This window comes from Procambarus clarkii, chromosome 9, assembly GCF_040958095.1.
Source record: "Procambarus clarkii isolate CNS0578487 chromosome 9, FALCON_Pclarkii_2.0, whole genome shotgun sequence".
NCBI classification, from domain to species: Eukaryota; Metazoa; Arthropoda; class Malacostraca; order Decapoda; family Cambaridae; genus Procambarus; species Procambarus clarkii.
Window position 1 is genome coordinate 9636139 of NC_091158.1, and position 16994 is coordinate 9653132.

Consider the following 16994-nt stretch of genomic DNA (forward strand, 5'->3'; position numbering starts at 1 on the left):
GGCCACGATAAAACAAGTCAACAACCCCAGAACTCGACTGAATTTACTGGGTGGTTCTGGAGGCCCGAACTGGTACCCGACCAGGATTTTACAGTTGGTCTGCCTACACTCTGGCCTGTGGGTAATGGTGTTACGTCCTTACGCCCCTCCTTCAGATCACAAAGAAATCACAATGGTGTGCCGAACTTGTACCCAACCGTAAAATCCTGGTTGGGTACCAGTTCGGGCCTCCAGAGCCTCCCAGTGAATTCAGTCGAGTGCCGGATTGCTTGGCTTTTGTCTTATCATGGCCGAGTAGGTTAAGGCAGGTGTCTGGGAATCATCAGAACGCCGATTCAAGTCACCCCATTGCCGCAAAATGATTTTATCAACCATTTCTACAATGATTGTCAGTGGAGCCAAGCCACTCTTCCAGTCAAGCTCGGTGGCTTTGGCATCCGCACTACCACCTAAATTGCTGTCCCAACTTTCCTATCTACCTCCTCGTCATCGGATGACCTGGTCAAGGCGATGCTACGAGCCAACCTAAGGGACTCAGCGGGGACACATGAGGGACCTTGGCAGACCCAACACTCTGACCAACCCAACTGAAAGCCAACAAACAATTCAGCTGAAACAGCCCCATCGTTGACAAAGAAGTCACAACTCTGCTGAAGGTAGCAACAACCTCTAATGATTGTGCCTACCACACAGCTGTGCGGATTCCCCATGCAAAGGACTTCCTTCTGGCAGTCCCTATGTCAGTGACAGGCATACGTCTTGATCAGTAGCAGCTCCGTGTTGCAGTCGCCCTCCACTTGCTGCCCCAATCCACACTATATATAGGTGTATTTCAGCAAGGCAAGTACAGACGAATATGGATTGCATGACATACACTGCGGAAAATCATGGGGTTGGCACTCAAGACACGATGAACTCAACGACATTATTAAGAGGAGCCAAGAGAGAGAGAGAGAGAGAGAGAGAGAGAGAGAGAGAGAGAGAGAGAGAGAGAGAGAGAGAGAGAGAGAGAGAGAGAGAGAGAGAGAGAGAGAGCCAGCCTCTCAATCTAATGAACCGTAAATTGCTGGCTTTGCTAGTCGACCAGATAGAGCCACACTACGCCCATGGGAAAATAGTAGACAATTAGCATGGGACTATACTTCCGTATCCGTCTTGGCAGCCACGTATATCCTCTATGTTGGTCAAGCAGGCGCCGGGCCACAAACACACACACACACAGAAAGAGGCAAATTAATCAAGTAGAGGGAAACAGACCACTGGTACAACTTTGTTCCAATAGGATCATAGACCCTTGGGAAGAGAGTGCAAGGAGGTTTCTTAAGGACCTTGGTTCCATACAAGAGACCCTAGAGCGGCGAGCCTTCTTTTTATTTTGTATTTTTTGTATTTATATATACAAGAGTTCTTATATTCTTGTACAGCCACTAGCACGCATAGCATTTCGGGCAAGTCCTTAATCCTAATTTTCACACACACACATCCCCAGGAAGCAGCCCGTAGCAGCTGTCTAACTCTCAGGTACCTATTTACTGCTAGGTGAACAGGGGGATCAGTGAAAGAAACTTTGCCCATTTGTTTTCGCCTCCGCCAGGGATAGAACCCGGACCCTTAGGACTACGAACTCCGAGCGCTATCAAATCAGCCGTCAGGCCCCTTTTCCAGCATCTCAGTGTGGCGATCCAGAGGGGCAAAGCCCGCGGCATCCTCGGTATCAGAGGAGTTTGAAGAAATCTACAGCCTCTAGGAGACAAATTTCCCTTTATTTCTTCTTATTGTCACATTACTTACATAACACATTTTGTAACCAATTAGCTATGCAACTGTGTAACTTTGTATAATAAAGTGTATAACAATAATAATAAAAAGGGGTGGTAGGAGAATATATATATATATATATATATATATATATATATATATATATATATGTCGTACCTAGTAGCCAGAACTCACTTTTTGGCCTACTATGCAAGGCCCGATTTGCCTAATAAGCCAAGTTTTCCTGAATTAATATATTTTTTCTAATTTTTTTCTTATGAAATGATAAAGCTACCCATTTCATTATGTATGAGGTCAATTTATTTTTATTGGAGTTAAAATTAACGTAGATATATGACCGAACCTAACCAACCCTACCTAACCTAACCTAACCTAACCTAACCTAACCTATCTTTATAGGTTAGGTTTGGTTAGGTAGCCGAAAAAGTAAGGTTAGGTTAGGTTAGGTTGGTTAGGTAGTCGAAAAACAATTAATTCATGAAAACTTGCCTTATTAGGCAAATCGGGCCTTGCATAGTAGGCTGAGAAGTGTGTTCTGGCTACTAGGTACGACATATATATATATATATATATATATATATATATATATATATATATATATATATATATATATATATATATATATATATATATATATATAAAAATAATCACCATAAAGTTACAGGGTGGCGAAGGTCACCCCATAATATCTGCCTGTGTACCTGGCTGACCTAGTGACCCAGCTCCCTCTGCCCTCCCTTTCCTCACGTGGGTTGGTTTACCTAACATGTACTCAAAGACAACGTAAACTCTGCACTGGTGTGCATTATTTTGGCGTTTTCTTATTTCGCTATTTCAGTGGGAGTACATGGCACATAAACTAACCTTCGATGTTGCGACGCCACATAACGCAATATCATTTAACTCGATAAACTAACCCTTTTTTGTTCGCCAACTGATGATATTGTTGCCATGTTTTGTGAGTGCAATGTAAGTCTCCTTTTACTGCTTCACAGAAGTGTTCCCGGATATATATTATACTTTGTCTAACTATATTCACAAATTAATGCTCACCATGCTCACTATGTTTCAACGAATTATTTTAGCTTTGTGTATACATAGGTAATGTTACGCTCTCTCAAGGGCCCACAATCAGCTGTTCCGAGCCCTGGAATGAGCGTAAGAGCGGGAGCGCCCTATAATGAGCGTAACACATGAAGGTGAGCCGCATTGGCCACATTATGCTTGGGGCTGAGTGAAAGTGTTGTCACCCTTCCACGCACATTTCGATTTGCTGCGACGAACGAAACGAGCGGTGTACGCGGGAACAGTACATATCAAGAGCTCTCTGACGGTAATCTTCGTGACTTGGTGAGTGTTTAATTAATCAGTCTGTGGATTATAGATCTGTGTCGCATTTATAATAGTTGAGAAAAACATATGAAGATAGTGTAAGTACAGTTACTGTATGTTTAGATAAAAACGCTCATTGCTAAGGAAACAGCTAGCGTTAATGTTTGTGTTTACGTGGACACCACAGCACCACATATATACCACATATATACAGCCCTATGTGTCTTTAGACTTGTGAATCTGTGACAGGAAATGCCAAGGAGAGCCCGTGGACAAGTGCGTACCTGTGGTGTCCCTTTGTTGGAGCGTGGGGCTGGCGGCCTCGCCTGCCTCAGTACCTTAATTTGTATCCCTTTATTGTATATATATATGCAAGGTGTTGGTGGAGACTTATGTGTGATATGCTAAACAATGCGACTATAAGCTATTGATTTATTTATTACGTTATATATATAACACGACAAAACACAAAAGGGAGTGATAGGACAAAAGAATATAGAAACTATATTGGAGGGGACCTAAAAATCACTTCTGCATTATGTGTGTTTTTCTTTTCTCCGAGGCTAAGGATTCCCTTCTTCCAGCCAAAGGTGGTACTCCATTCCATATTATATATATATATATATATATATATATATATATATATATATATATATATATATATATATATATATATAATATTATATTTTGTCCTCTACAAATAATTGCAGTCTGCCTCATGTTTACGTGTGTATTCTGTTCTGAGGTATTTGATTTATTAAAGCCTAACAACGCTTTTTCCCTACCCGTTTGATTATTGTCGTGCTTTTTGTATATGTACTAGAGTTATTACATTCTTGTAAAGCCACTAGCAGGCATAGCGTTTCGGGCGGGTAACAAATTCAAGTGATAAATAGATTAATTATAGGATGTATTTATGCAACCATATTAAGCTTCTTTATTCGATATATTTAAAATAATAACTAATTTAATTACAATGATACATTTGTAGGGATATATTTGTTGTGATCGTTGTTGCATCATAGTGATAAATATTTAAATCTGTAGTTAATATCGGACTATAATATGCAATTAACGATACGAGTACGTTATAAATAATATTTGAGGAATATCTCAAAGTTGTACGTAGTGAGCCAACTGTCTGCGGGAGGTTTAATGGCCTCTACGCTTACTCATTCACGAATCTGACAGTAATTTTGTCCACAAAAGTTGGGTTGATTCTTCTTATAACGATAACGGTACTAACATCAACGATAGTCAAATGCGCCTAGCGAACGGTGGTCGAATATCCCCACACCCTCTACCAAGGTTCAATGTGGATCGTCGTCTTTTGTTTAACTTCGTACTGCGCACATCACTTTTTGTTGTATTATAAAGTTATTAAGCATTTACTGTTAAAAACAAGGATGCTTACATTACGTAACATACTGAACAAGTTATTCTCTTATAACCGTTAATGTCATGTTCTGGGGGTTTTGAGAAGAGGACAAAGTTTTGGGAGAAACGTCATCAGGATTGTGGTTGTGTCGAGCAAGGACTGCCCAGCTGGCCGGTTGCGTCATCACAATACACAAAAGCATTGCAGCCTTGTGTGGACAAAGTCGAAAATCTAAAGAATATTACTTGTTGCAATCAAATGTGAGATTAGTCTTGTACAAGTTGCATATCTTGTGTGTGGACGAGGCTAGCTGCTCCTGGCATGCCAGACCTGTCAATCGCGGTTAAAAACATGGCATATGAAGTCGTTTATTTTCTTCCGCAATACACTATTGCTAGCATGACTCAATAATACTGGAGTTTACTTGTTCACGAAATGTTCAAGGTCGTAGGCGTTTATGTGAGACGATGTAAACCATCCTACCTGAGTTACAAGGTTAATTGTGTCTTGAGGGGAGCACACCCACCCCACACAAGGCCCCGCCCAACCCCCCCCCCCCCCTCTTCTGCTCGACCCACTTGTATTCGTTAAGTAAATATATTAATAATTGTTGTCCAACGCTGCGTAAGTAATGTAAATATTATTAAAGGTTGCTTAGCAAATATCGTAGATTTCATATCGGCACTGAAGACAACGGTATAGAAATAGTCACCCACACTCCCCTAGTTATAAGCGTTTAAAAAGAAGTGCTTACCCAACATCAGTCCAGATATTAGTGAGTGAATCCTGAACTCCCCGCTTCAAGACTAAAGTTAGTATGGTTAGGTTAGTATGGTCAGTATGTTATTATGGTAGCCTAATAACATAACTTCCCAGCCTTAAGCCCAACACTAAACCAATTCAACATGAACAGTATTTAGGCGTAATGATGAATAAATATATATATCCAACTTCAAGACTGCAGTGTGTGGGCATAAGTAATGAGACCAAATAGGTATAGTCGTTAGGTAACCTGCTGGGTGTATGTTTACAATAAATGGTAATAGAAACTACCATTATCATACAACTATTTCTTGCTGGCGACCTCACTTAGGTTATTCCGCACTGTTGTGATCACCATATTATAGAAGTTATGTACTATTAATAAATATAGACCGGAAATAATGATTTTAGTACTTAGGTACCAAAACAAGTCTTTGTTCATAAACATACGAAGAAGGATGACCAAGTTAATACCCCCATATTCGGCCCCCCATGTTCTCATGGATCTCCCGTGTTTATCTGGACTTATCGTCTCCACCTGGGTTTCCGTATTTATCTAGACTTCCCAAGTTTATCTAGATTCTGTGTTCACCTGGGTCTCTGTGTTCACCTGGACCTCGTAACCTCAATACTGAAGACGTTCCCTAACACGCCTAAGGGATCTACTGACCCGCCAAGTCGACGCGTCGTCTGTGTGAAAGATAATTATCATCAACGTAATAAGTAGAGAACGGCATAATGACTTGATAAATCAAAATATATAAAAATAATAAAATAATGATATAACTAATCAACTAATTAACGAACAAGGAAATGTGTGTGTGCACACTACTAAAAAATCACAAATTAAATTTCCTTGCTCTGACGAGATATTTACTTGTATTAGTATATGAAAGAACTCGTGTGCCATTTAGCAAGCCTGACCAATAAATCAACAAATGTTGAATGGCTGTCTGTCTCAGCTGACACCTCACTCTTACATTAATAAGAAATCGATCGATGAACTCAGAGTGTAGTCCTAGAAGCCTTTTGGAACGGTAACAAGCTTCAGACTTGAAAATTTGGACAACCCTAGCCTCAAACTACCACCCAGTTAGCTTATTAGTAGTTGTGAACAATCTTCCCGAAGCTATTATAGCAACTACCCTCGTAACCATCATGGAAAATATGGAATAATGTAAAAAGTGATAAAGTAAGGGTTCACCATAGGGAGATCTTTCCTTATTCTTGTTAAGCTTGGCGTCTTCTTTTGACAGTTTTGTTAAGTTGAAGTGTATTTAATGTAGTTAATAACGGTTGTTATTATTTATATATAATTGAGCAGGGCTTTTAACATCGTTCTGTTTGTGAACGATGATAAGGAAATTCGACGATAAGGAAAATTGAAGCGCATAACAACTGAAACGAAATAATTAATTATGCTATATAATATATATAAAATGTTCGTAGACATTGGCACATGTGGTACAGAAATGACCAAGCTGGATGAAAATGTTAAAATCCAAATAACAGTAAGGCTCAAAATCATTGAAATTTCCTTTTTGGAAGGCGTAATTTATTGGGTTATAAGACCGAAGTGTATACATGGCGTTATACTCATAAAGGCGTTACAAATAGGGTTCTGGAAATATCAGTCATTTCTCAGGTCTCAGTGACTATGCTGAGAAATTAACAGATAATATAATATTGGCAGAACAGTTACAAGTTAATATAAATTTAATAAATTTGGATTTATAAAAGGTGGTTTGGCTGTAGAGTTGTGGACGAGTGCAACACACTGGCAAGTAGCCCAGTTGAAGCAACTACCTCAAGTTTGCCTTCTGTAGGAAATGCGTGAGCATGACTTAACATTTCCACCACCGCTCACTGGTTACGTGTCAGGCGCATGATGGGCAAATTTAAACTGTATATAACTAATTCACCATAAATTGTAAATTATATTAACGTTCAGTTCCTGAACCAATCATGTGGCTGTAACCTTCCTGCCACAAGTAAACAAAGAAAGATACATGTAAATAAAACAGGAGCTGTGAATATAAATATAGTAGTAACAATATATGTAAATAAATGGAAGGAAGGAACAGTGTGTATAAATAATGAAAGGCGCACATGAAAACAACAATAGGACCGAATATTGAAGCAAACAAAAGGTGTTAAAAATAGCCGCACCCAAAATATTGGCTCAAGGCGACGAAAATATTGAATATCATTTACATTTATTATTTTTCATTTTGTATTTTTTTTTATCTCATAAGGAAAGTTTACAATTTTAGCATGTTTTAAGCTAAATACGACTCGTAAGAAATTATTGTTTTAATGTTCTGTATTTACAATTGTCGGTGCAGCTTACTAAGAGATCGAGACCCCAAAATGAATAGATAAGCGCACTCAAAATTTACATAATTTCTATCCCGAGTCATCTCTCAGAAGCGCTCTTTAATTCCTACTAGCCAGCAATGTTTTAACCTCACAGTTTGCCAACGATGACATGTGCTTCGATTTTCAGTGATTTCCAGACCTAATATTGCATTTGGGACATTACAAATGGCTCCGGAATAATCCGTGAGCATGATATTTACAGGGAGATCGTGATCCATGTTATAACTATTTTCAGTAATGCAAGTTTTTAGCACTATTTTATCATGTCTGTATTATAATGCCTTGATGAGATTATACGTTATTAGATGATGGGTAGTATAATATTTCAGTAGGCCTATAAGGTCTCGTAGACATAATCTCAAAGTGTTTTCAGATGCGAGAGACTAAATTTAGCATGCTGTTATCTTTACCAATTGAGAATATGAGAAGATTTATAGTATTGGGCATTTCAGTGTTACATGAATTTTCTCGTTAATAGTTTTAGTGACACATACCATATATAATTTGCAACTTTTTTTTGTCATTATGGCATAATACTTAATAAACTCGTGGTAGGCTACTTAGGTCTTTTACTTGGGCTGTCTCCCTGGTTGTTTTACTCGTTATTGATACCATTTATCGTTAAGTGTATTTTTAGTTTCTGCTTCAAATATCTCCGACACTAATGTGTCTTAAAGATATTCCTGTGTGAACATTGATGTCAAATATTAATTTAAAACATCAGCTTCAACTTACCTCTTTTAGCATGATTGTCTTCAACCCTTAAGCACATGCAGATTTTTTGCACTTGTAGTGAGTGCACAAATTGGCTAAGTATCTTTCTCAATATTGACTTATTCACTAATATTAAAATATTATAATAATTCAGCTCGTTCTCACTATTTAACAAACGTAAAATCTGAAGTGGTTTTATCTAACCAGAAACGTACAAACCCAGGCAGCCTACCGAACATACCGAGGCCAATGTCACATTTAGGTACATCTGCATTTGTACAGCTACCCTAGACTCTATGAAAGGGAGTACAGCGTGTCAAAAAAACTTCTACGTGATGCTACTTAGCTACGTAACTTCGTGATGCTAAAAATCCCCATCACACAGGATGGTTAGTCATGCAAAGGCATGTGATAAGCAGTCTGCACTGGCAAATTCTATTTGCCAGTGCAAATTAGGATGCATTATGAGGATATCATGAACACAAGAGTGAATAAGGTAGCAGTGATACTGAAAGTCCCCATCTCTCAGGATGGTTACCCATACAGGGCCATATGATCAGTAGCCTGCACTGGCAAGTTTTGGGTGCATTATGAGGAAGGATATCCTCGAGAACACGTGAGTGAATAAAATAATTGCAAAGCTCCAGGTACCATGCACAATCTGGTGGACGTTTTGTGCTGCCCATAAATATAGGTTTCAGATCTGAACAAATCATAGTTTTTTATACTGGTGCTTTCAGATCGTTGAGTCAGTAATTTCTCTCCTATCACACCTAAGTATTACAGCCCCGCTCCTGTGGCAGGTAAATCCACTACGAGCTCACCATAGTCCGTGCTACTTGGAAATTTTTGTTCCGAGTAGCTGAAGCTAAAACAACAAAAACAACCAGACGGCGTCAATTTTACACACCTTATCTCTCTAAGACACAGAGCATCAACATCTCTAAGTGGCGTGGAAGAGAACAGGCAGCCGATGGCTTGTCAAAGGTTCCTTCATTATTCCTGAAGTTTTTTATTTTATTTTATTTTATTTTTGAACTGGAGCGCTGCCTTAAGCACCGAGGTTATTCGATGTGTTCATTGCCCTATGGGGATAAAGCATAGCCTAATAACTCTGATTCAATTGTACTGGTGCAAAACTTTTACGATAGTGCTTTTCCAATATACTTTAACATAAATACGAAATTATTAAAATAATAAAGTAGATTAATTTATATATTTTATAGAAAATTGTAATACAGTAAATATATTTAGTGCTTTTAACAAATTACTAATGAAAGAAACCAATATATTTTGTCTTATAAGTCAATATACACAAAGTTATGTATAAGGTGAACTGCATTATAAATCGTCATACCATTTTCAATTTTGTCAATATTAATAACTCGCCTTGCTTTTGTGTGTAGCGGAGGGTTTGTCTCTTAACTGTAGGTTTTTGTATGCTATCTTTTTTATGTATATATATTGTTGGGATTGTTTGTGACGGCTCTCTGTGACTAGGTCTGTGTGCCTGACTGGCTTGTGTTACGATTTGTGAGCTTGTCTGGTCTTGTGAGGGTGACTGGATTTGTGTGAGGCTTTGTGTATCGGATTGTGGGTTCGTGTGCATGACTGTGGGTTGGTGTGCCTGGCTATTTTGTGTGAGGAATTGTGGTTTTGTTTGTGTGGCGGGTTCAGTACATCACATGATAACTTTGTCTCTGTAAAGTACTGTTACCTCTCTTCATTGACTAATTAGACCTGAATAATTATTAGTTCTACCTTTATCTAGTTTTATGCCTCTGATATATACAGTATAGATAATATACTCAATAAATTATAATATAAATCTGTTTATATAGCATTATTATCTTCATCTGGTTTTACACAAAATTTTATGTAATGTTTTACACCAACTTTTTCTAATGTTTTGCATCAATTTTATCTAATGGCTTCTTTCCAATATCTTATTTTGTATATATTTTCTGTAGAGATGGTTGAAATTATCTCTAAGCTTTTTATACTGTTTTTGAGACCTGTGAACCTGTGAGTTCACCTCTTATTTTGCCTCGCCAGTCTGAGTAGAAATTAGTCAATTTCTCACCTGTTCCATAAAAAAAATGTGTCCTATGCCCCAAGATAAATGTCTGTGCCTATTTATTGTATGGACAAAGTGTCCCACTTTTACCAGGAGAACTTAATGTTACACATGTCCCAGGAAACTGTTACGACTGCTCTATAAATAATTAAGTATCCCACCTGTCTCGGAGGGAATTATCAGTGTCCTACCTGCTCCGGTGATAACACTAATGCCATTGCCTCTCCTGTCCTAGAAGAAATTGAAAAATTAGGTAGTGTTCATTGTAGCTTTTAAGACATTAGTAAATGTCAAACTTTTGGCGAATTACTAGCCTATATACCCGTGAGCATGATTAATATGTTAACGTATCTCCTTTATGGATTTAAAATTCGCTGAAGTCATCCAATCTTGCAGTCAAATGTTGTGATTATTTTGTAGAAAAAAAGCTATACTTTCCGAACGAGGTGGGCAGGTAAATGCTGTTGCTATTCTCTTCACACCCCTCGCCCTTGCTACTCAGCCTCTCCACTATCAAAAGGCTATTGTATTAAAATACTGCAAACCAACCTGATAAGTCACAGGTGAATGATCTAATCCGCGATATTCGAACCTCCCGACATCCACTCAGACTCCGTCTGTCACACGCATTAGTGTTCCAGCCTACCCGACCTCCTTCCAGAGACCGTCTCTCACACCCATTCGTTCTCCACCCTTCCCGGCCCCCTTCCAGAGTTTTTCTATCACACCCATTAGTGCTCCAGTCTTCCCGACCCCCTTCCAAATTCCGTCTCGCACCCATTAATGTTTCAAACTTTCCAACCGCCTTCCAGACTCCTCTCGCCCATTATTGTTCCAGGCTTCTCGATCTCTTTCCAGACTCCGTCTCTCTCTCTCGTCACCCATGTTCATTTCTGTTCCAGCCTTTCCGACCTCCTCATAGCTCCGACTCTCGCATCCATTAGCGTTCCAGCCATCTCGACCTTCTTCCAGGCTCAAGTGTCCTCACCCAACCCGTTCTCGCAAATTCGTAAAGTCAATATTGACTTATTAACTACGTGCATAGGTGATATACTAAACATAACAGATACCCCTAAAAAGATTCATAGAAAACACCGACCTTACCTAACCTTGTTAGTATATTAATATAAGCATCTTATTGCTTCGTAATTACAATTATTACTTAACCTATACCTATTATAGGTTAGGTAATAATTGTAAATACGAAGCAATAAGATGCTTATCTTAAGATACTAACAAGGTTAGGTAAGGTCGGTGTTTTCTATGAATCTTTTTAAGGGTATCTATTATGTTAAGTATGTCACCTATGCACATATTTAATAAGTCAATATTGACTTATTAAATTTGCGAGAACGGGTTGCCTCACCACCACCACCAGGAGCTGTTCATTCACGTGGGGGTATTGTGAAGGGTCACTATCTTCGTATTCGTCCACTACTCACTTGGCTTCTAGGCCGATTAACTCGAGGGCTGCCGTCGTGCAGGTGGCCCTCAGGCGTCGGGGTGCTCACTCGCTGGATAACGGCGAGGATGACGAAGGCGAAGACGAGGGCGACGGACGGCGAATGCATTGATGAAAAAAACGACGATGGAAAAAAAGACGAAGAAAAACATCAAGAGTGAAGATTAAATGCAGAAGAAATTGGCGGAGAATATGATCTACTGTTTTGCCAAAGCGCGTGGCTGTTGCAAGGAGAGAATAACTGAAGAATTAGAGATGGAACCAAATGAGAAGCAACAATCACTGAAGTTTGGAAATGCGGTCAGTGTAAGAGTCAATGTTGCATTGACCACACACAGTGCAGGAACCCTTAGCCAGTTTGACGTTTGATCTTTATTTATCACCATGACCTTTAGCCTTGTGTAAAGGCCACCTCTCCCTCCCCCCCCCTTAAAAAAATCACTTATTTGAGTCACGTTTGTCCATTGGTGTTCTGCTTCCCTGACCTCCCAGAATTGTAAAACGCGCGCGGTAAAGTTTTAGGATCACGCACGCATTCAGGAACGCATGCGCGCGCACACGCACACGCGCGCACACACACACACACACACACACACACACACACACACACACACACACACACACACACACACACACACACACACACACACACACACACACACACACACCTCACATCGCTGGAAGACACAAGAGTTCAGGAAGACGTAGTGATTATGACGTAAGTACTAAGACGATGATTTCTACGTACAAAATTATCAGGGGGAAGTGACAGGGTAGATAAAGACATTACTTACCACAGATGGTACTCGAACAAGGAGACACAGGTGGGCACTGAGTACCCAAATGAACCACAGGGACGTTAGCAAGAACTTTTTCAGTGTCAGAGTAGTTAACAGATGGAATACACTGGGAAGTGATGTGGAGGAGAGACAGACTCCATACACAGGTTCAAATGTAGATATGAAAGAGCCCAATAGACTCAGGAACCTGTTTACCAGTTGAATGACAGTTGAGAGGCGGGACCAAAGAGCCGAAGCTCAATCCCCGCAAGCATAATTAGGTGAGTACACACACACACACACACACACACGGCCGAGTGGACAGCGTTCGGAGATCGTAGTTCTAAGGGCCAGGGTTTGATTCCCGGCCGAGGCAGAAACAAATGGGCAGTTTCTTTCACCTGATGCTCTGTTCACCCAGCAGTAAATAGGTACCTGGGAGTTTGACAGCTACTACGGGCTGCTTCTTGGCGTGTGTGTATATTAGAAAGAAATATGATAGTTCGGGATGAAGTACATTTGACAACCAACGGTTAGAAAGGCGGGATCCAAGAGTTAACAGCTGCATTCTGCAGGCACAAATAGTAAATACACACGCGCAAGCACAATTAGATGAGAACACACATATATTAGTAACAGGTTTGATACCCGCGACAAGACGTACAAGCATCGGACAACTTTTTCTTTTAGCTGATGCCTCTGTTCACCTAGCAGTAAATAGATAGCCCACAACGGGAGATGGTCAGTCGTTCTGTCAAGTATACATTAGCTGAATAACATTACCAGCATATGCCATAATGACCACCGTGGTGTGTCTCCTTCAGAAACTTGCACAAAAGAGGATCGCTTTCGGAAATCTCAACAAGTAACAAGTATGGAAAATGTACACTACTGACATGGGACTAAACTTTTGTGTAACGAATTACGTCATTCCACCTGTTTTGAGCCACAGATTCAGTATCCGGTATTGCTTGTGTTTCGGTGTCCACGAGCACTGTGGAATATGCAGACGAAAATGAGCACAGGCGAGTACATCGACACTTCTAATGAATAGGCTGTGGCCAACTTTTTTTTCACGCTAGGCTTCCTGAAGCCAGGTGTGACAACACCTTAATGTTCGTCTTGTAACAAGTCTTGTTCTGATATTTCCAGTAGTGTTCACTGATACTTAAATGTGGCTTTAGTGTTTTTGCCGAGATGCCGTCAGCGTTGTAGGCTCCACCTTCTGAGTGATATATAGTCAAACAGGCTTAGTGCTTTCTGTCATCTTGCCTCCCTCTCCTTGTGAGAGAAAAGGGATGTGCAGGTATTTATCCTTGAACATATTATTTAGTTAGCGTGGTCTTGGTCACCAGGCTGTGGTATCTCAGGGACACAACGTTGTTCCTCGTTACTTTGTGTGTGTTAAACTTAAGAGATGTATCACATAGAGGTGGGGTTTATTGCTCTTACAGACTCCCATACATCCGTTCGACGTGTTTCGTCTTACTCAAATAGTAACTTCATAGAGCAGCAGCTCTGATGTCTGTAAGCAGACTCACTACGGGCTCACCATAGCCCGTGCTACTTGGAACTTTGTTCCAGGTAGCGAGTCTTTAACAACAAGAACTGTAAGCCGAGCAAGGCAAATCTCCATCTCTTGTACTGTTCACAATGTTTATCCAGGACAAGTAGGCGTGATGGAGCCTAGTAAACGAGTTCTATTATCTCTTCCTCATCACTGCACACTTTCATGCGGGCCTCCTTCAAGCTAGCGCATTGTTTTTATAAGCAACTCTCACTCTCGGACAGTTTTTCCTTGAATGTTTAATTTAATTTATGCATCATTATATTGTTTATGTTTGACTTGTACACGTTGTCAAGAACACATACATGACTAAGCATTATTAAATTTTCTGATATTGTGGCTGCGCAAGAGGTAGCTATTGTCTCTTATATAAAACCCGCTGTTATTGAGGCGCAGAATAGTGTTTCCCTGCAATTAGCACTTTGTGTTCTCCCCCGGGAGCTGTGAGGAGCGGAGAGTGTTGTGTGTGAGGCGGTGGTCCACACCTGCTGACTCATACACCTTCATCACCTCACACATCCCTATTGCCTCTTATTAGTGTCTCGCCTTCCTCTCACAACTTTTATGGCCCATATTAATGTCGCCTTGTTGTCACACTTCATGGTTATCTTATTACTGTCACCTTAGCCGCTCTTCAGTCTCTAGTTTGCCTAATGAGTTCCTCACCCAACTCCTTTAGGAACTTAAGTGCACATTTACCCCAGGCGCCCAAGGTCTCAAAGCCTATCGGCACGAACCTGTAACAACGTTCTAGGTCCCTGTACTTGTTAGTTTTCTGGGTCTCCCTGAAGGTGGCCGCCCCGCCTCCCTCAGCTGTGCTGTAAGGTAGATAGGTATCAGCCAATGTAGACGCACACGTGTAGTCCCACACGACCTGTTTACCTTCCCTCCATGGCTGCAGGGTGACTCCATCTGGGCGTTTGTGACCGTTGTCAGGTCTGCACAACTAAGGTTCCCTTTGTGCTGGACTTCCATCAGTAGCAAAAACTTCTCTTGATAATGTCATTGACTGCTTGATGTCTGGGAATCTTTCCTTGTGGCTTACGACAGCAGAACTATTCGCATACTTTCTGTTATTATATAATGGAATGTGAAAAAATCGCGGAATTTAGAGATAACACCATCAATAGTGTCCAAGAAATGTGTAAGTACTTCATTCATAATGATGTGCTGCCCGAAATCTTAGCGAAGTATCCAAAATTTGCTTATTGTAAGTAATGCATGCACATGACTGTAAAGTTGCCGCCCAGTTGGGTGGGTGTGGAGCAAGACTAGTAACTGTGTGACTCACTATAGATGTAAAGTGCCTTGTATAGTGACTGTTGTGAGCCTCTTGCTGAATCACTTGTGACACAAAAGATTATTGATGTGTGTATTTGTGTGGGTGATTAAATATGTATGTGTATGTATATATGTATACGTATATATATGTACATGTATGTATGAGTATGTGTACATGTATATATAACATTAATAATTTTGTAATTAGCGTCAAAAGATTGTTATTTGCTTAGCTAAACGAACTAGAGGGTTCAGTTCCTGAACCGAGTATGTGCCTCTGTAAGCCTTTACACCACCGCCCACGGGATGGGTATGGGGTGCATAATAAAGAAAGAAATTGAATTGCGACAAAGACCATGGCTACCGTATTGGTCTGCCGAAGCGTAGCCGCAGTTACACCAGTGTTTGGTGGAGGTAGGGGTGGCAAGGCGCAGAGTAACACCAATACTTAGGTCCCGATGGTCCAGGCGGGTGTCTAAGGCGGAATTAGTAATAGCCAACAGGAAGTCCCTGACATGGGGAGCTTGCTCAACTAGGAGGCGTGCTTTGTCTTTCTCAGACGCTGCCTCCAGCAATGTTGTGGCAATGTTCTCCACTATGGGGCTATCCCATTTGGCCTGTTTGCAGAAGTTTGGTAAAGTTGGTCGAAGTTGAGAGGTGGCAAGATTGACCCACTGGCCGGCTCCGTCCGCGAATTTGGGATCATAAATCCCAATGGAGTCTCTTCGGTATTCCGGTAGTATTTCATTCACTGATTCACCAGTAGCACTGGTCGAGGATAAGAATGCCGGCAATGGTAACTGTGTCGCCTTGCGAATACCTATACCCCCGAGTCTAACTGAGAGCGTTGCTTGGTCCCATTGGTCATCTTGCAGGGAGAGATTTAAGACTTTCATTGTTATTAGTTTTAGGAGAGTGTCATATTCTGTTAATTTTGAATAACCTCCTTATGTCGAAGGAGGAGGAGGGAGCACACCTTAGAAAATAGGTAAGCCTGGGCAAAGCCAGGCACCTTGTGAGGAGTACAAAGCATCGTGGGCATAAAAGCCCCTATTCTTTCCTCCATCCTCCTCAGGTCGTTCAGCCTTTCTTCAAGGACTACCTCAATGGCACTCGAGCCTAGAGGCGCCCCTAGCAGCACACTGTTGGTGGGAGCGATCACTGGGGCTCCTGGCAACACGGTTCTTATTGTATCTATGAGTGGCTAGATGAAATGATTTCGCACTTTGATGGATTTAGGGCGAGTCTTAACTCCTCTCCCTTAGATTTCACCAGCTGGAGATCTCCTAGCAGGGACTCCCGTGTCCCTGCCAGGGTGCCATCGTCCAGGAACCAGATGTTGAGTTCGCTGGTCACCCTACTGGTGACCTCTTTAGCTGCCATGCAGAAAAGGAAAGGGGCAAGTGGGTCTCCCTGCTGGACACCTTCTGCGGAAACAACTTCATGTTCCCCAAACAACAGTGTCGATTCCCTACTGTACCCTG

General features: G+C 40.9%; 1 protein-coding gene across 6 annotated transcripts in view; it reads left to right on the forward strand.

The window, feature by feature from the left end:
* Positions 1-16994, forward strand: part of LOC138362683 (uncharacterized) — a 118364-nt gene that overhangs the window by 75623 nt on the left and 25747 nt on the right. For 3 of the 6 annotated variants that reach the window (XM_069321106.1, XM_069321108.1, XM_069321107.1), the window contains exon 1: positions 2993-3129. The exons of 1 other annotated variant lie outside the window; for it this stretch is intronic. The gene's annotated coding sequence lies outside the window, so the exon portion shown is untranslated. Of the gene's footprint in view, positions 1-2992; positions 3130-3270; positions 3388-16994 lie in introns of those variants that run through there. 2 more of the 6 variants (XM_069321113.1, XM_069321112.1) reach the window with 2 other exon arrangements.